Source organism: Sciurus vulgaris, assembly GCF_902686455.1.
Source record: "Sciurus vulgaris genome assembly, chromosome: 5".
Lineage (NCBI taxonomy): Eukaryota > Metazoa > Chordata > Mammalia > Rodentia > Sciuridae > Sciurus > Sciurus vulgaris.
The window spans coordinates 40,283,394-40,303,994 of record NC_136465.1 but is presented as its reverse complement, the minus strand read 5'-3'; positions in this window follow the sequence as shown (position 1 = coordinate 40,303,994).

Sequence of the window (20,601 nt, the reverse complement as noted above, 5' to 3'; positions counted from 1 at the left end):
ATGTACGTATAAAATGAGATTTTAGAATTTGCTTTAAGCAAACTAATGAATTACTTTCCTCAGGTTCTCTGTTGTGGTTTGCATAAGTACCTCCCAAAAGCTCATGTGTTCAAGGCTTGGTAGCTAGCCTGTTAGCACTATTAGGAGTGGTGGAATCTTTAAGAGGTGGGGCTTTGTGGGAAGAAGTTACAGTGCTGAGGTATGCTCTTGAGGGGATACTGGTACCCCACCTGCTTCCTCTGTCTCTTTCATTTCCTGGCTGTCATGAGGTCAGCAAATGCTTCCACTGTGGCTCCTACCATGATGCTCTGCCTGGCCACAGGCCAAAAAAAAAGGAAGCTAAGTGACCATGGACTGTGATATCTGAAACTATGAGCCCTCCCCAAAATCCTTTCCTCTCTTTAAGTTGATTATCTCAGGTATTTTGTCATAGTGACAAAAACCCTGCCTAGCACACTATCCCTCTGCTTTCTGCTCAAAGCTGTCCTTGATTTTTTTTTCTCCATGTGGACTGCATAAAGAAAGTATTTTGACAAATACCAGATTAAACCAGCTTTTTCTTTTCTACTCTTTGTGTCTTTTTTTCTCTTTCTTTCCCTTACTAAGTGCTTTTGCTGTCACCACTTTCTTCAATTGAGGAAAGTAATGAAGTGCTTTGGCTTATATACCTCTGGTTGATTTTCAGATTTCATGTGAGAAATAAAGCCAGAGATAATGAACAATATGAACAATGAGTTATTTTGCTTAATAGTGTCAGTATGAAGCATTAAAGATGAATGAGAGCTGATTATTTTCCGAAGTTTGATAGTATTTAGGATCTGTTTGTCTCCTTGTGGCTGTTTTCCATTACAGAACTGAAGTGGTGTCTCTGTTCTCTCAAGATTGTATGCTTCACTTCTCGTCTTTACTTCACATTGTAAGCTGTTATTATGAGTACAGTAATGAACAAAATAAATCCTCTTACTGCGGGCAGATAATCTCTACTACAGAAGATAATTATCAGATCTCATGGGAATTTGTTGTTAAACTCAATTCATAATGATGGCTCTCTTCTCTGAAGATGCTTCATCATGTTTAATAGAATGTAATCACAAACCATGGTGGGATGTGTAGTAGTTTAAAATCCATCTCCTAAGAGGAAAGGAATGGGGAAAGTTAATTATATCTAATGGCCCTTGATCTCCTAAGAGGATAGCCCTTCCTACCTGACAGAAAACAGTGGTTTAAGAAACCAGGAGATCTGATAAGTAGCTTAACTATTTTGTAAAAGGTGAGTGGTCCACTTGTGTTATATTTCAAAGCTACTGTCTAAATGATAAGCCTTTAGAATTGCATATTCCTTATAGAAAAACTGACAAGCAGAATAAGGGTCAAAACTAACATTATAAATATAAAAGAGGAAGAAATACTTCTGAATTTTAAATCACGTAACAGTTTTTCATTTAATTATGGCAACTATCCCGAAGGTTTTACATATTGGAAAATATAGCAGATAATTAACTATTGATCTAAAAGAAGTTCAGGAAATGTACAACTTAACTAAATTGTCTGTTTTCCCTTGGAAGGTACATGGACATAGTAGAAGGGGGGCAATCTATTGATCCACCTCAAAAATCCCTCTGACCCACTGATAAAAGAGAAGGGAAAAAAAGCTGAATATACTGCTTCTAAGCTACATTTACCTGTAACAAATAATACTGCAAAGACAGACCTACTTGAGCCTCCTCTAATCGGATGTCATTGTCATGATATTCTGCCTTGTGACCATTTTGAACTTTATCAGTGCTGCATGTAAAAACTTGCAGTTAAATCCTTCACCTAGAAACAGACACCTACCACATGGTGCTAAATGGAGTGCAGTGGATTTTATCTTGCTGATAAGAAACAGGAACACAGATAACCTTTTCTGAGATTTTTTTTTTTTTTTTTTTTACTTTTTTTCTTTGAAATCAGATGAGTTGGAACCAGATTATAGTAGGGATTCTTGACTCTGATGAGAGACAGACCATTTTACTTTCTATGCCCCATCCAGCATTAACATTCTAGGATGGATTTCATCAATCAGCTACAATAAGATCACTGCAGTGAGCTGATAAAGAGAAGTGCATTATCTCTATAACTTAGAGCTCATCTTAACATATCTATCTCCTTAATAAATATCCACTGGGCGCTTACTATGTGACAGGCCACACTGCCTCAGGATGTAGGATCAAAAGGTGAATTGGATGTGGTTTAATTACTTGGGAGAAATAAACAAGCAGATTACATTCACACCAAAATGTAATAAGCCCTACAACAAATGTATTTGCACAAAGCAAGGGAAGAATAGGTAGAGGAGAGTGTAATTCTTCCAGAAAATATTCCTAAGATTCGAATAGCCCTAGCTTAATTAATTAGAACAGTAGATCATGCTTCATATATCTAGCTGAGATGTGTGGGGGTGCAATCTGTGTGACTAATTGGAGGAGTTAAAAAAGTGGGTCCATCTATAGTAGGAGTTACAAACGCTGAGAGCACCAGAGATGAGGTTAGATGAACAGAGGATGCCCAATCAGCAAAGGGACTTATGTGCTAATCAAAGGATTTCGCACTTCACAAAGGCAGTCTCCAGGAGTCACTGAGGGACTTGAAGTAGAAGATTGACACCATCACGTATGTGCTTTAATTAGAGCCCCCACAGCTCTGTGGAAGGGACATGTGGGGAAAACCAGAACAGAGCAGAAAAAAATGCATACTCCTTAAGCAAAAATTGGTAAGAAAACATAATCAAGGCAAAGAATCATCAAAGCTGAGGAAGAGTGACCTTACCTGAGTACATATCATAAGCCAACAATGCTAATTATTTTATGATAAAGATTTCATTTAATCTTCACAACAAACATATGCATTAGGTATCATGTACCCATTTCAAAGACAAAGGTACTGAAAATTCAGAGAATTCACATATCATGGTGGCAGAGAATGAAGGTGAAGACTGAGAACTTAGGGGAAAGATGTAAGGTCTATGATGTATATATTGAGTTTGAGCTGACTAGAAAAATGAAAAAAATATACCTAAGACATGAGAAAAATTAGGGTTTAAGGAGTTTGGTCAAAAACCATAAAGTGCTCCATAGTAAGTATAATATATGGATTTGATTACATTATTTCAGACGCTTCATAACTATTTTGAGTAATGAGATAATCATAATATTCTGTTTTCCTTAGGACCTTACTCTTAACAAGAATTATAAGCATTATCAGAAAACATTTTTTGCTCTTTACAAAATAAATGCTTAAAACTGGTGCTTCCAACATGATAACAGGCATTAATTACTATTTGTAACAACCCATGAAAATACTCCTTTGAACCATGGATGTGAAAAGACAAGCAAGACTGTCATAATAAATCGGCATACCTTTAGTTTGCTCTTATTTTAAAATTTGCTTTATAAGGCATTGTCAGGAGTCCATCAGCTTTCATTGCTTTACTGTGATTTATTTAGTTATCTATCTATCTATCTATTTATTTATTTTTTACCTGCCATATGTGAACCACAGCTCATCTAAAGCTTCATTCTGCTAGGTAAACACGAGGTCCATTCCAGAATATGTTGAACTCCTCCAATTTCTCTTGCTTATCAGTTGTCCCTTGGACCTGAGAGTCATCACTGAGAGCTATAGAAGGGCTAGTCAGACTGTCCTACGGGGGCCCGAGGTGGTGGGGATGCAAAGACACAGGGAGACAGGTTGTCAAACATGGAAGAAAATGCACATGCACCTTACCTTACTGGATGTTCTTAGCAGTAGCAAAAAGGAAATGGGATAAAGAATAGGAGTACTGTGGAGAGGAATGGAATTGTCATTTTATACAGGGCTTATCTCAATGAATATCTCAATGATAAGGTGACATTTGGGTAGGGACCTGCATGAAGAGAGCACCTTTCATGGATCAGAGGGAAGAGAGCTCTAGGTACCGCCTTTATGGTAACTTTGGGTTGCTCTGCCCACTTTACTGTAATGCTGTGCTATTGAGATGTTTTCGCAGATGTAGACTAGCAACTAGTGGCAGTTATATGCATTTTCATAAATAAAACATCCAGTAAGATAATGATGTAATTGTCTTGGGTTCAGATTTCTGACAGCAACTTTATCCCAAACATTGACTTTAGAAGGACTTTATTGATGTGGAACAGGGGCGCAGGGCATTAACATCCAAAGGATTGGTAATGTGGAAACTCACTTGTCAAAAATATTTTATAGCCCTGACTTTTCTGGATTCCAGGACAAAACAACAGAAAGTTAATACAAATTTAAACGTCTTAGGGCAGATATCATGATGGTTCTCTAAAGTTTCTCTGCCTTTGATTGACAAAACCATTTTTATAAAATGATAGCTTGAGTGAAAAAATTTTTATCAGTTGCAACTGGCATCTTGAGAAAAAGTAACTGAACAAATTTATTTATTTTATAGAGGCTTCTGTGGATCCTGAATTTTAAATTACTTATTTTCCATACTCATAAAGAATAGATAAGATTTAGGCAAAATTTCTCAGCACTCAACTCAGGTTTTGCTGGTCCAATGGTATTGTTCTTGCTTCTTCTAAGTAACTTAAATCCATCCTGAAAAATTATCTAACATTTATTCTCTAACTGCCTGAAATGTTTGTCTTTAATCTCTTTCATGTCTAGCTTGAGCTTCTCAGCAAAGTTCCCATGTCCCCTACCACAGAAGTACCTCTGGACATATATCATCTCTTAAAACAAACCAATTTTTCTCTTTTACTTCCTAACTGTCAAGTTTCTTCTCAAGTTCTCCAACACTTTTTATCGTATACTCTGCTAAATTGGAAAATGGCTATCATCTTATAAATTTTAGGCATCTAGCATAGATAAAAAATGTAGGCAATTAATTATGGAAGCTTTTTTTGTGAACTCAATATAAAATAGGTTCTAGTTCTGATAAACACACATACCTGGGCAATTAGACATTTTTATTTCAGATATTAGTAAATAAGATCTATATCAGATAATTCAGTGCTCTAAAGGCCAGGCGAAGAAATAATTATAATTCCAGAGCAGCAGCAGTAAACACTTCCTTGTGGCCTTATTCCAATGTCAGCATTTCGTTTTAATGACAACTGGATCTTTGCTGCTCATTGTGAAATCCTTGAATGTGCTTAACAACCTGCTTGGAGTATATTGAGTTTATGGGGATGACCAAATGAAGCCTGAAAATTTATTGTAAGGAAATTGTGCAAATTATATGGGAGATAATAATTTAGGACTGAGCAGCTCACGAAATGTAAGGATTTGAATAGAACAGCATTTAAACATGTACAGTCATACCCCTTATCACACTTCATCATTGTCAAACGTCTCCCCTATTAGGATGTTTCTCAGTTCGTGATTGGTAGCTGCAAGGGCACTCCCTTGCCTATGATAACACAAATATGATCATCCACAGGCACTCTGCAGTTTGCATAGAATTTCTCACATATATCTTCTCTTTAATGTTCTCTGCAATCCAATGAATTTGGCATCATTATGTTTATTTCACATATGAGGGAAAGGGGCCTGATTAAATTGACCCAAATTAGCTGGTTGAAAAAGAATGGTCTTTTTCCTTCCAGTAAAACACATATTTGTTTTGCTTTGTTTGGTTGTCCAGCATGTGTTTCCCCTTCCTAATTAATGGGGTAAGATCAGGGTAGCACTATTGTGTGTGGTCCTGGAAGTCAATAGGGCCCTGTCTCCCTATACAGACACTGTAAACAGCCAGGTCCTTCTCTTCTTAATGTTGGGAAGCAGAGTATGACCCATTACCTGGGATCAATCGTATTTTTTGACTAGAACTTTGAATCACAAAAAAAAAAAAAAAAAGCAAAGATGAAAGAATGATGAGAATATACTTAGAATTTGTTAGGTATGCTGACCATGAAGCATTTGCAAGGTCCAACAATACATATGGAGACACATGTACCATAAAAATAAATATTTAAAATTTATAAATCAATCTAAAAAACTGCTTAACAACACAAACAATAATTTTACTACCCTACCTTGAAAAGCAAACTTTCATATAAACCTGGGTGCCTAGTTGAGGAGAAGGAGAGACCACCCATGATCTTGGATAGGTAGAATTAATTTTGTCAAAATGACCATACTATCAAATGCAATCTACAGATTTAGTCCAATCCTTATCCAAACACAAATGACAGTCTTCACAGATATAGCAAAACCAGTCCTAAAATTCCCATGAAATAATAAAAAAGCCAGAATTTCTAAAGGGATTCTAAGCAATAAAGGTGATGCTAAAGACATGTGACACCCTATCTCAAATTATACTATAAAACTATAGTGACAAAATAAAACATAGTGCTGGCATTAAAGAAGGCATGAAGACCAATGTAACAGAAGACACAGAGATACAATCATCTGATCCTTGACAAAGGTGTGAAAAATATTGGAGAAAAGATAACCTTTTTAACAAATGAAATAAATGATGCTGGGAAAAGTAGATAAGTATAGAAGAATGAACTTAGGTCCCCATCTCTGCCCCTACACAAAAATTAATTCATAGCAAATCAAAGATCCTAGGAATCAGACCATAAATATTACAAATACTAGAAGAAAACAGAGTCAACATTGCAACCTGCTGGCACAGGCACTGACTTCTTTCGTAAGACTCTAAAACTTAAGAAACAAAACAAAGAATCAATAAATGGAAAGGCATCTAATTAAAAAACTTCTGCACAGCGAAGGAAATAAGAGCATGGAAAAGAGAGCCCATAGAATGGGAGAAAATCTTTGTCAGCTGCTCTTCAGAAAGGAGACAAATAGCCAGAATTTATACAGAACTCAAAAAACTTAATACCTCCCAAACAAATAACCCAATCAAGAAATGGGCAAATGATCTAAACATATTTCTCAAAAGAAGAAATACAAATAGCCAGAAACTAAGTGAAAAAATGTCAACATCCTTAGCAATCAGAGAAATGCAAATTAAAACGACACTGAGATTTCATCCTCTTCCCGTTAGAATGACAATCACCAAAAACACAAATACTAATTGCTGGTGAGGATGTGGGGAAAAGATACACTTACACACTTGTTGGGACTGAAAATTGGTATAACCAAGTTAGAAAGCAGTGTGGAAATAACTCGAGGGACTAAGAATGGAACCACCATATGACCCAGCTATCCTGCTCCTGGGTATTTATCCAAAAGAATGAGAATCAACTTGCTATAGTGATACATACATAGCAATATTTACAGCAGCATAGTTCATAATAGCCAAATAATGGAATCACCCTAGGTGCCCATCAATAGATGAATGCATAAAGAAAAAGTGTGGTATATGTACACAATCAAGTTTTATTCATTCATCAACAAAGAATAAAATTTGCTAGGTATGGTGGTGTAATCCCACAGCTTGGGAGGCTGAGGCAGAAGGATCCTGAGTTCAAAGTCAGCCTCAGTAACAGAGAGTCACTAAGCAACTCAGTGAGATCCTGTCTCTAAGTAAAACACAAAGTAGGGCTGGGGATGTGGCTCAGTGGCTGATCACCCCTGAGTTAAATCCCTGGTATGAAAAACAAAAAAATGAATGAAAATTTTCCATTTGCAGTAAACGAATGGAATTGGAGAATGTCATGATATGTGAAGAAAGTTAAATCCAGAAAGTCAAAGATCAAAAGTTTTCTCTCATATATGGAAATTAGAATGAAAAAAAAAATGAGATTTCACCACAAAAATAGAAGGGAGACCTATAGAGTAGAGGAAGAGAACTGAGAGGGAGGGAGGAGGGGAGGGAATTGGAAAGCACTAGGGAATAAAATCTACCAAATAATGCTTTGTTCAAATTAGGCTTTTTACACAACAATGAATTCTGATATTATATATAGGGATATATAATAAGGTATATATTATATAATTATACAATGTTATATTGATACTTATAATATATATTACATATGATACAAACAGGATATATATTATATGTGTACATGTGTGTATATATGTGTGTGTGTGTGTGTGTGTGTGTGTGTGTGTATAATAGAAGGAAGTTCATCACAGTAGAACAAGAGGATCTGGGGGAGGAAAGGGAAGATACTGGAGAATGAGATTGATCAAATTATATTACATGCATGTTTGAATACAGAATAATGAATGCCACTATCATGTATAACTAATGCACCAAAAAATTTAAAAATGGGTGAAAATTTATCATTGAATAATATAAAATTGTCTAACCTAATACTTAATGTTGGGCATTTTGATTATCTTAAATTTTTACTATCAGAGCTCACTCACATCTTGCATGGTGAGGGAAAGGGTTCTGTCAGAGGGTTGGGCTGGCTGTGAAATTTATATATAAGAAAGTAAGACAAAAGGCAAGAATATCTTTAAGAGCAGGGGCGAGACCAGTTGAGCCGTCCAGAGGGGTCTGGCTCTAACAAAGGAAGGAGCCCACACTTGCTTTATTTATATCTGTACAGATCAAAAGTGACCAGTAGAAGCTTCTTCGAGAAAAACAGGATAGGGGTAGGGTAAGCAGGCCATTTGGCTGTAGCGGGTGACTCCCCTCTCCAGTGCCTACACGTGAGCCTGAGCAGTGATGTAAGGCAGGATACCATGTGACTCAGGCGTTCTCGAACAGTGGGTGTCCGACTGTGAGTTCCCGAAGCCAGGCATTCCTGGTTAATGGCTGGAACTTCGCCTGGTTCTTATACCAGTCATGGATGGCCTCCCACAATCAGAAACATTATTCATGAGCATCCTTGAAGTGAAATCATTATAGACATGTAATTATTTCCAAGAGTTACAATTCTTTAAGTAGAATATTCACCTACAGTATTTGAATACTATTTAAAAACCAGGTAATCCATGTAGAAAGTAATTATATATTGAACAGTACTAACCTAGTGTATATTTTGATTAAGAACTGGTAAAGTGTGATTAAAACCTAGTGTTATTCAAACCACTTGTATTAGTTCAAAGTATCATATGCATACACTTCAGCAACATCTTCAAACAAATCTGTAATGAATTTTTCTTCCATGTAGTGCTGATTTATTTTACTGTTTCTTTTTTAAATAGATGTAATATACTTCACATAATACATTTGGCCCATGTGAAAAATGTAATGCATTCACTTATAGTATATTTACAGATTGGTGCAACCATCACCACAATTGATTTTAGAACACTTTTGTTACCCCAAAAGAAAACTCATAGCCATCACTCCTTAATCTCTCCATCTTCCCATTCGAGCCAGACATTTACCTGGTGTCTCTTTTCATAAATTTGTCTGCTCTAGACATTTGATATAAATACAATTATATAATATGTAGTCCTTTGTGACTATCTTCTCATCATGATTCCAAGATTCACTCATGTTGCAACATTCATTAGCATTTAATTCCTTTTTATTGCTGAATAATATTATACCGTATGCATTTTCCTCATTCATTTGTCTATTTGTCTTATGAACATTTGGGTTATCTCTTATTTTTTTTATTATAACTAATCCCACTATGGACATTTGTGTACAAATTTTTATGTTGGTATATATTTTCATTTTTCTTGGGTATATATCCAGGAAAGAAATTGCCTGAACCTATGGCAACTCTCTTTAACTGTATAAGGAACTGCCAGACTGTTCTTCAAAGAAGTCACGCCATTTTAGTTACTCACCAGCAGCCGCTGAAGGTATGTTTCTCTATATCCTCATCAATACATGTAAACATCTGTCTTATTTTATTGTAGTCACCCTATTTAGTGTAAAGTGGCTTCTTGTTTTGGTTTATATTTGTGGTTCCCTGATAGCTAAGCTAATTTCTATATCTTTCTCTCATATTCTCTCCCCACTCCCTTTCTCTCCCTCCCTCTGAAAATATTAACCGGAAATATTACAAGTAAAATATTAATTCCATGCCACAATCTTTTATGTTGATAGTTTAATTTTCTTTTAAAATTATGTGCTATATATTTAAAAAATGTAGAAGGATTTCAACACAAATAAGTGAATCATATTTGAAAACATAGACATGTTTAACCAAATTTAAACATTATATAATATATACATGTGTAGGTACATCACATGGTACCTCAGTAATATGTACAGGTTTTATGTTTTTATGCATTCATTAAAAATAAGTTTTAAAAACTAGCCAGGCACAGTGACCCATGCCTTGAACCCTAGTGGCTCAGGAGGCTGAGGCAGGAGGATCGCTAGCTCAAAGCCTGCCTCAGCTTTTTTTTAGTAAGGCCTTGTCTCTAAATAAAATACAAAAAAAGGGCTGGGGATGTGATGTGGCTCAGTGGTTAAGTACCCCTGAGTTCAATCCCTGGTACCAATCAATCAAACAATTAAATAATATATAAATAAATTTTAAAAACGTTAAATAAAATAATTCAACTCTTCACGAACTGATAGTGTTGAAGTTTTAATAAAGTCATGATACATTTCTAATAGCTGATGGTATTAGTATTACTTTGCTTTCTTATAAATGTAGACATTATTATCGGAATTGGCTTCCAAAAATTTCTCATGAATAATTTTATCAAGAATCATGATTAAGCTTTGGCCACTTTCTATTAATGAAGAGGCACTAGATAAATCTACTAAATCAAGAGGCACTTGATTTAGAAAACTATTTTCTAATAGAAAAACTGATGAAATATACCTTTCAAAACATATTTAAGCAGCTCTGTAACAGATTCACTATAGAAATCTAATGTTGCATTTTAAATATTTTGTTAAAAAGGTGGATTTTTACTGTTAATATTGGACTTAGTTCAAAGGAGATCATCCAATATGAATCAGTGATGATACAATGTTAAATAAATACAATGTGGCAAACCATCTAATTGAATATTGAAAGTTAAAACTGGCTGCAGAGAAAATAATTCTGTATTTGAAAACTCTATGTGAATAAATGTATAGTTTATTTTATATATGAAAATGGCATTCAACCCCTGAAGTAACAAACTTTAATACTCTAGGGACTTTGAGAAAAGACTGAAGGGCAGAGTGGTAAATTTGCTTTTGATATGAAATCCACACACGTATATATTGTAAGTCTCAGGTGGGTTTGCAGAAAATCCTGTTCTCAAATGGATGAAAGTGTGCAAATTTCTTTGAATAAATTATGTGTGTGTATTGTAATACGTATATGTATACGCTACACATACTGATACATAATAATCTCCAAAGAGAGGTATTTGAGGTATAAGCTGGCTGGAACAGGCATTTCATCAGTGAACTTAGAGAAGGCTTGGGAAGCTTCTGGAAGAATACAGATTTATATTGATACACATTTGAAGATGGGTTTCTAAGAAGGGATTTTCATTCCCTATTGCATCAAGACATCAAGAACAAGACTGACTGGGATTCAGAAGTAATCTCTTGACTTTCAGAGAATTGACCAAACAAAGGACATGCCCAGATGGAAAGATTCACAATAATTGAGAAAAAGAAAGTCTAGGAAGAAGCACTAAAATACCTACAGAATGGGTTTCAGGAACATGATCTTTGCTGCTTTAGCATAGTTACTTCTTGCTGTGTGATCTTGAGCAAGTGGCTCCATTTTTTTCTGTTTCTGATTTTTCTCATGAACAAGATGAAAACATTTATATCCCAGGGTTATTGTGTAGATGAAATGGGAAAAGGAGCCCATAAGGCATTATTTAAGGGCAACGATATTTCTCAGTCACTTGGTCATATTGGTCATTTAATAATATTTATAAAATAATGCACTTTGTGCCAAGCACTTTCTAAATGCTTTAACCCATGTGATTCATATTGTCTTCAAATACATGAAGAACCCTAGGAGGAAAGCATAGTATTGTGTTTTCATAAACACAGAAACAGAAGTATGTAAAGCTTCAGTAACTTGCCTTAGGCCACAAAGCTATGAAGTAGTGAGCCTAAGATATGAACCCAGGCACTATTAATCATGATATGATTATTATCCACGTGTTGAAATGAATGACTTTATGTTTAACACAAAATTTAGTGTATTTTATTGTATATTTATTTTTGTACCAAAAATACTTTCTTGAAAAATAGTATGTAGATACTAATAAATCTCAGAAATAGGAATTTATGCTGGGGAATAATATTGGCCAAATTATATCATTGTATTGTTTGCAGGTACAAGTATATAACAACAAATTCCACCATTATGTACAATTATAATGTACCAATAAAAATATTTTAAAATTTAAAAAATAAATGGGATTAAAAAAAAAACAGGTTTTTTCATGGGCATTTACAGTCATTTTTGATGACTTAATGAAATCACATGAATCTGCTTTCCAACAGACCTATAACCATATAACACTATCAATATAGTATTTAACCTAATTAAGTTATCTTGGCTAACAGTGATGGTAAACACAAGTAATTTCATGACTCTATGGAGTACATCATCCAAAAAACCAAGAAGAATCCAAATCTGGCTATAATGTAACTAAAAGTCAGGACTCAGTTGTAAGAGTTTTCACCTTCTCCTCCATTATATTAATCCTCAATTTTAAGTCCTAAAATTGATGCCCTTGAAGAGTCATCCAAATCAATTTTCAGACTGTGGGGATGCAGAGTGGACTAGGTCCTGCCTCCTGAAAGAGACTCTCAGCAGCCCAGCAGTGGCTACTACAGCTAGTTACTGGCACACTTGTTTTGCTTCTTATTGAAGTTCTAGAGCAGCACCTCCCTGGATTCCAGGGACTTTCCTGAGGAGGAAATTACAGACCTGGCTGGTCTCAAGGCCATATTCAATACTTGGTCTTTCTCTTTGACTTCTGTCAAAATGGTGACTCTGTTGGTCCTTTGCCATAACAAGTTCAAAATGTCCAGGGAGCTGCCTCAGCTTAAAATTCAATGGAACTGATGATGTATCCATGGAAGAATGTTCTTCCTTTGGGAACTAGGATCTTTAAATTCACAGATTCCATGGTTGCAGGAAGAAGCAGCACAAATTTCTCAAGTGGCTCACTGGGGATGTTGATAGGGAAGGCTACTCTTGTTTAACTCCTTGGTTCCTCACTTGTTATGTATCCTACTTCTTGGGGACCTAGAGCTAGCTAATGCTCACTGATTCAGGGTATAGGCTCTGTCCAGGATATTATCCCCTTCTCACAGGAAAGTATTTGTGAGCTTACACCTCCAGTGTCTTTCACAGGCTCTTCCATCACTTTACCAGGTTAGCGCGTTCAGAGCAGTGTGGAATTTGATAAAACTAGTAGGTCCCTAGTTTTATGCATTTAGTTTTTTTTTTTTTTTTTTCTTGTAGGGGGGTACCAGGGATTGAACTCAGGGGCATTCAACCTCTGAGCCACAACCCCAGCCCTATTTTGTATTTTATTTAGAGACAGGATTTCACCGAGTTGCTTGATGCCTTGCTTTACTGAGGCTGGCTTTGAACTCAGGATCCTCCTACCTCAGTTTCCCAAGCTGCTGGGATTACAGCTGTGTGCCACTGTGCCCAGCAGCATGCACTTAGTTTTAAAGTAGGTCCCTTGGTTTGATAGAATGATAAGTAAAATTACTATAATGGGATCTAGCACCCTGTAAGCTCTCAGAAAGTGATGTAGGTTCAGACAATGTGTAGAAAAAGTAAATTTTTGTTCAGCATAAATGTCTGTTACTGTCAAAATAAATCACTGTACCTTCCGAGATGAAATGAGTATCTCGTGGTCAACTTGTCAAGTCATTTGATGGTCTTCTCAAGGAATGATGAAATATTAGGAAGTGAGATGTAGTCTTCGTTGCTGGCAAGTTTGGCCCACTAGGAGCTAGATTAGCTTTGATGAGGGAGAGCACATTCTGCAGAACCCATGTGTAACCTCTGTCCCTAATGACAAGGCTGCCACTCTCACATAGTCATTACACTAGGCTTCAATGGCCAATAGCAGAAGCTGGCAGAATCCAACTGACTGAATTTTTCTACGGAGTCGTCTCATGCCTCTTTCAGAGTGTTTGCTTTCTCTTTGTTCTTCAAATACAATTCAAAGATCTTCACACACTGCGTCTACTTCCATAGATACATCTATGCCATCACTCCAGCTATTCTTGTGTATGTTCTTCCAGTATTTGCCTCTGGGTCTCTCTCCATCCAGGCCATTTGTCACCTCTCACGTGTCTGTGTGCATTCCAAACTGAGGTCAAAGCTCTTTCTACACAAACAAGACAGCCAAGTACACTGCCTGAAGTTTTCCCATTGAGAGAATTTCCCCTCATGGTTGCCTTGGAAAGCCACACCTGAGTGAGTGAAGAGGTCAAGCTTCATCAACCAGTCTTTGGAAGTGGTTTGCCCTAAGAAAAAGTCCATGACATCAACAGAGGCAGCTCTCTTCACCAACAGGCAGTTCCAAGACAGAGTTGACAACTGAGGGTTGTCCACAGTAGCACTCTCAGCAGCTGAGACAATATGATCTTCAGTATTGAAAAGGGACTTGGGCAGAATGTAGCATTGGCAGTTGTCTGGTTTTTTCTGTGGACAATCTGAGGGTATGAACTGCATTGAATTTTCATCTTACCTCAAGCAGAAGATGAACATGGCACCTACTGCAGTGGAAAATTGGGAGATGGAAGAATATGTGGTAGCCTGCAACTCATTTGCATCTCTACTCATTTCCTCATAGTTTCCCTTGATGGAATTGGAGTGTATTTTTAGTTCTCTCTGAATGTGTCAGAAGGATGACTGCCTAGTACCAAATTAAGGAAAGAAGCAGAAGTGTGACTGAGAGCCAGTGGGAGATGAGGCGACGGCTCTAGGACAAGAGCAGAAAGGGGCATTTGTGGCATCCTTGGGGGCTGCAGACTAAAGAGTGATTGCAATTCCATCACTATCCGAATTAGAACCCAGTTCCAGGCCTTTGTATCATCACTGTTCAGATCCAGGATGGTGCTAAAACTTCACATGGATCTATACATCTCCCTAGTTCATGAGTTGCCACTTAGTTCTGCCTGTAGTGAACTAAACAGTGCTATAGCAGTCTGAGTTAATTATTGCTGCTACAGAAATACTGCTGTTAACTTTCTGTGAGTAATTTATGCAGTAAATGAATCAGATTCACTTTTATCAGAGCCCAAATCAAAATATAAAACACAACTTTTTTTATAAACCAAATGCTCTGGATTTTGAGAAATTTGCTGAATTTAATTGCTCATTTTAACAAAGATGATTATCATGATTATTACTATAGCAACTTTTATAGTGAAATGGAAGTATGTTTTCAGGTGGGTCAAGTAGGCCTTCCCTAAAGAGGAGCCAGCATGGGGTTCTCTGTATGGCAGGTTTTTATATTTCGTCTGGAAACCTCATTCCTTGTGTGTTATGAAATTGGGGAGGAAACAAAGTTTTCTGTCATGGCTTTGTACTTAAGTTCTCTGTGCATGCTTCGAGTTGGACAGTCCTTTAGGCTGGTTATATCTGCTTCTCTGTAACAACTTTAACAAAATAACTTGGCCTACAAAGTGACTGAAGCTAAATATTATTTAAGTGGAGCCATTAATTTTCTTTTTTCCAGATTTATCGGGGTGTGACTGACAAAAACTGTGCATATTTAAGATGTACAATATGATATTTTGATATGTCTATACATTGTGAAATGATTACCACAATCAACCTAATGTGTCCCTCAGTGAGATGAGGCCACTTGAGCTCTGTCTATTCTTTTAGCAAATTTGAAGTTTACATTAACTATACATTACATTAACTATACATTAATGGTATTAATGTATTGTATTGTATGTAATGTATTGTAATGTAATGTATTAACTATACATTAATGGTACATTAACTATAGTCACCACGTTGCACATTAGGTCTCCAGAACTTATTTATTGTATAGCTAAAAGGTTGCACCATTTGATTACCATTTCCTTTTTTCTCCAAACTCCCTTCCCCTGTTAACCACCAATCTACTCTGTTGCTCAGTTGATTGTTTTTTTTTTTTTTTTTTTGTAGTTGTTGTTGTTGTTTTGTTTTGTTTTGTTTTTCTTTTTTTAGGTCACTATTAATGAGATTATGTAATATTTATTTTTTGCTTCTGGATTTCTTTTTTTGGTGTAATATCTTCCTGGTTCATCTGTATTGGGGGAGATGGCACAATTTTCCTCTTTCAAAAGGCTGAATGACATTCCATTGTACATTTTCCTTATCCATTCATCCATCAACAGACACTGAGGTTGTTCCCATTTCTTAGCTACTGTGAATAATTCTGCTATGCACATGGGGTGTGGGTATCTCTTCAAAATAGTGAATTTTTTGATATATATCCAGAAGTGGAAATTCTGAATCACATCATATTTATACTTTTACTTGTTGAGAAACTTCCATACTGTATTCCATAAATGGATGGTCCTGTCTGCATTTCTCCAAAAGTGTACAAAGATTCTCTTTTTTCCACATTCTCACCAACATTTATGCTTTACTTTTTCATAGTAACAATCGTAGCAGTCTATTCAGATCCTTTGCTTATCTTTGAATTGGGCTATTGGTTTTATTGTTATTGGTTTACATAAATTTCTCATACATTTTGGTTATTAACCTCTTATTAGATATGATTAGCAAATATTTTCTCCCATTTAATAGTTTTCATTTTCATTGATTGTTTCCTTTGCCATATAGAGAGGTAATAACTTGTTATAGTATCACTTAACTAATTAATTAATTTTTGCTTTTGTTGCATGTGCCTTTTGAGTCATATATACAAATTATTTCCAGGACCAATTCTGTGATACTTTTTCACTGTTTTCTACTAAGACTTTAAGGTTTCAGGTATTAAGGTTAAGTCTTTATCCATTTGAGATGATTTATTCATATGACATAGGATAAGAGTATAATTTCTTCAGGGTACCTATATAGATTTCTCTACATCATTTCTTGAAGAGACTCTCCTTTGTTGAAAGTTGACAATATGCATGGGTTCATCTCTTACTTCATTTCTATTTCATTGATCTATGTGTTTTTCTATGCCAATACTGCAGTGTTTTGATTACTACTGTTTTGTTATGTAATTTGAAGTCAGGAAGTATAATGCCTCCAGTTCATTTTTCTTGCTTAAGGTAATTTCAGTTATTGAGATATTTTTCTTTCTTTTGATTCCATGAACATTTTCGAATTGCCTTTTCTATTAAAAAATCAGTGGATACGCTATAGGATTCACTTTGTATACATAGAGCACCTTGGTAATATGGACATTTTGACAATATTAATTTTTCCATTTTCTCTCTTTTTGAATTTGCAGATTCTTCAAATCTGCAGTTGGTGCTGTCCATTGCATTTATTTCCATTTTATTCACTCTGGCCTTTAAAATACCTGTCTGGTATTTTTTCATTAAAAATTTCCATATCTTTGTTAATTTACTTGTTCATTGTTTTTCTGATTTTCTTGAAATTTCTATCTACATTAATATGTAGCTTACTGAGATTTCTCAAAATAATTATTTTGAATTTCTTGTCTGTCAATTCATAGATCTCCATTCTGGAAGGTTGGTTACTAAAAAACTTGTGGTTTTTCAATGATGGTGACATGTTTCCTTGACTTTTTGTATTTAACGTTTGTTTTGATTTATGCATATTTCATGGAGCAGTCGTCTATTCCAGAATTTAAAGACTGCTTTTAATGGCAGAGACCTTCACCTATGAATGGGGGTCAGGGTGTTTGCTGGGTAGATTCCAGCTCTAATGAAGATGAAATAGCATAGCCTTTGTGTCTCTCCATAAGTTGGATTTGGCATCAGAGAAGATGACAGAGGTCCTTAGTGACCAGAATCTGCAGTGGTAGTGATGAATTTGGGGATCATTGTTGGTGAAGTCTGATGGAGTCCTCTGGATCTCTTTTTCTCCTAAGGGGGAAGCCATGGCCCAAAGACTTTCTCTTGGTTTAGATTTTGGCTTACTTGCAGATTTGTGATGATTGAGACATTAGTACCGGGGATGCAGGTTCACTTGCTCTGGTGTTGGTTCAGCATGCAAGACAAAGGTGTTTGTGGAGCAACAGGGAGCCATTAGTCTGAAACATGGGAACATATAGAGATATGGTGCACCTGGGGTCCAGGGCACGGGTGCTCGTAATCTGTTAAGTGTTCCTTTATGCTAGGTCCTGGAACACATGGATTTGTCATGGAGGGAGGGTCCTAATGTAAGGATGTGTGCAATAGTCTAAGGTCAAGGTAAGGAAGCGCTGACTACAGTAGTGGCTCCATGTGCTAGGCTCAGGTGTACACACAGCAGCTACAGAGCTGCGGTCCAGAGGATGGCCATGTTGAGTCATTATGATATCAAAGTGAACTCAAAAGGTACTGCCATCCTTCAGGTATCCCTAGGTTCTGTAAGTTATTTATATGAACATCACCAGTGATTTTTCAAATTTCCTTTATTTCAAATTAGTCAATATGTGTCCTTACTCTAAAGCAAAAATTTTGGTAGTATATATAACACTAGCCTATTTATAATTAAAACAACTATCAGATAGGAATTGAAGTATGAAGGCAATATGTCTGATAAGAAAGCAATTAAAAATAAATTAAAACAATTAAAAATAGGAGTCCTTTCTCCTTACACCTTGAAATCATAAGAATTCTTATGATGTTCATTTTACTATTTACTAACATTGTCTAGCAGTACCATTTTTTACTTAAGATACTTAAGTATGTTTTCAAAGGATCATTTTTGTATTTTTCTATTACCAAAAATCATTGTAAGTTCTAGCAATGAAAACAATTCAAGCTTAAAATGTTTCCTGTCTCAATAGTAAAGGCATAGGTGGTCTTTTTAATCTAGCTAACACTATATCGTGGTTTATCATCTGATCAAGTAAGAATGGATTTCTCTTAACAAGACACTAGCTTTTAGGAAACATCCACAACTTACAGTGAGCAAGGCAAAGATTGAAACTGCTGTGACACAGCATATAACTGTTCCCTTCGGTTTTCTTGAAAGTACATTTTGTTGATAATAGGCTATTGTGTGGTCCTCCTGAGAAAATGCTGACTTAGTGAGAAGTGATAGATGAAGAAGATTTCAGTAAAAACCTGAGAAAACAGTTCTATATGATGCCCACATTCTTTGTTATGTAGGAACATTTTATGATTCCTGAAAAATAATTTTATAATTTTATAATGAAAAATAACAATAAGACAAAATAAAAATACAAAGAAAATATTAAAAATTTATTTTATTCCAGAGCAATGAAAACTATAAAAATGGATAAACATATTAGTGAACACTCTTTCTTATGACATATTAAATATAAATATAAAGTAATAACAAACCTTGTATATATTTTTTAATAATTATTTTCCAATCATATATAAGTAAGCACATTGCTGAAAATTGTTTTATATTTATTTAAGTGGGCACATAGAAATTATACCTATTTATGGGATACCATGTGCTGTTTCCATACATGCATAATGTTCAAATCAGGCCTGTCAGCATATCTATCTCCTTAAATATTTATCATTTCTTTGTGATTAAAATGTTTAAAGAGCTTTCCTCTAGATTTTTTTCAGATATACAGTACACTATCATTATCTATAGCATCACTACTGTGCAGTAGAGCACCATAACTTATGTCTTCTAACTATAACTTACCCCCCACTGATCAGCTTTGCCCCCCTGACCTACCCATTGCTCTGCCCAGTCTCTGGTGGCCACTTTTCTACTCTCAACTTCCTTGGGTTCAAGATGTTAGATCCCTTCTCTGAGTGAGATCATGCAATATTTATTTTTCTGTGCCCAGTCCATTTCACTGAACATAATGTGTGTCCATCCACGTTGTTACAAATGACAGATCTCATTTTTGTTTATAACTGAATACAATGAATTTTCTATATATACCCCACATTATCTGTTCAACAGTTTATAACACAAGATATTTCCATTTTCTGGCTATTGTGAACAGTGATGAGTACATTATTTCATTTCCCCTGAAAATATGCTCAATATTGGGATTACAGAATCTTATGGTAGTTATAGTTTTAATTCCTTGAACTACTTATCTATGATTTCCCATCATGACTGTACTAATTAACATTGCCACCAACCATCCGAACAGAACTTCATATCTTTTGTCTTTTTGGTACTAACCAAACTGGAGTGAAGTGAGATATTATTAGACTTTTTTTTTTCTAATGATCAATTATGACAAGCATTTAAATATTGGCCATTTATTTATTTTGTCTTCATTTGAAAAAATCTATTGTAGGTTTATTGCACATTTTTAGCAGAAATATTTGAATTTTACTAAGGAGCTATTTCCATTCCTAGCATTCTGGACATTAACTCTTAGGGAGATGTAGTTTACAAACATTTTCTCTGATTATTCAAGTTGACTCTATCAACTTTTCCATTAGTTTGAGTAATTCCATTTCTTTAGTTTTGCTTTTGTTTACGGTTCGTGTGAGCATATTTTTTCTTTTTTTTATTGTAAACAAATGGGATACATGTTGTTTCTCTGTTTGTACATGGAGTCAAGGCATACCATTTGTGTAATCATAAATTCACATAGGGTACTGTTGCTTGATTCATTCTGTTATTTTTTTCCTTCCCCCCACCCCTCTCACCCTCTTTTCCCTCTATACAGTCCTTCTTTCCTCCAATC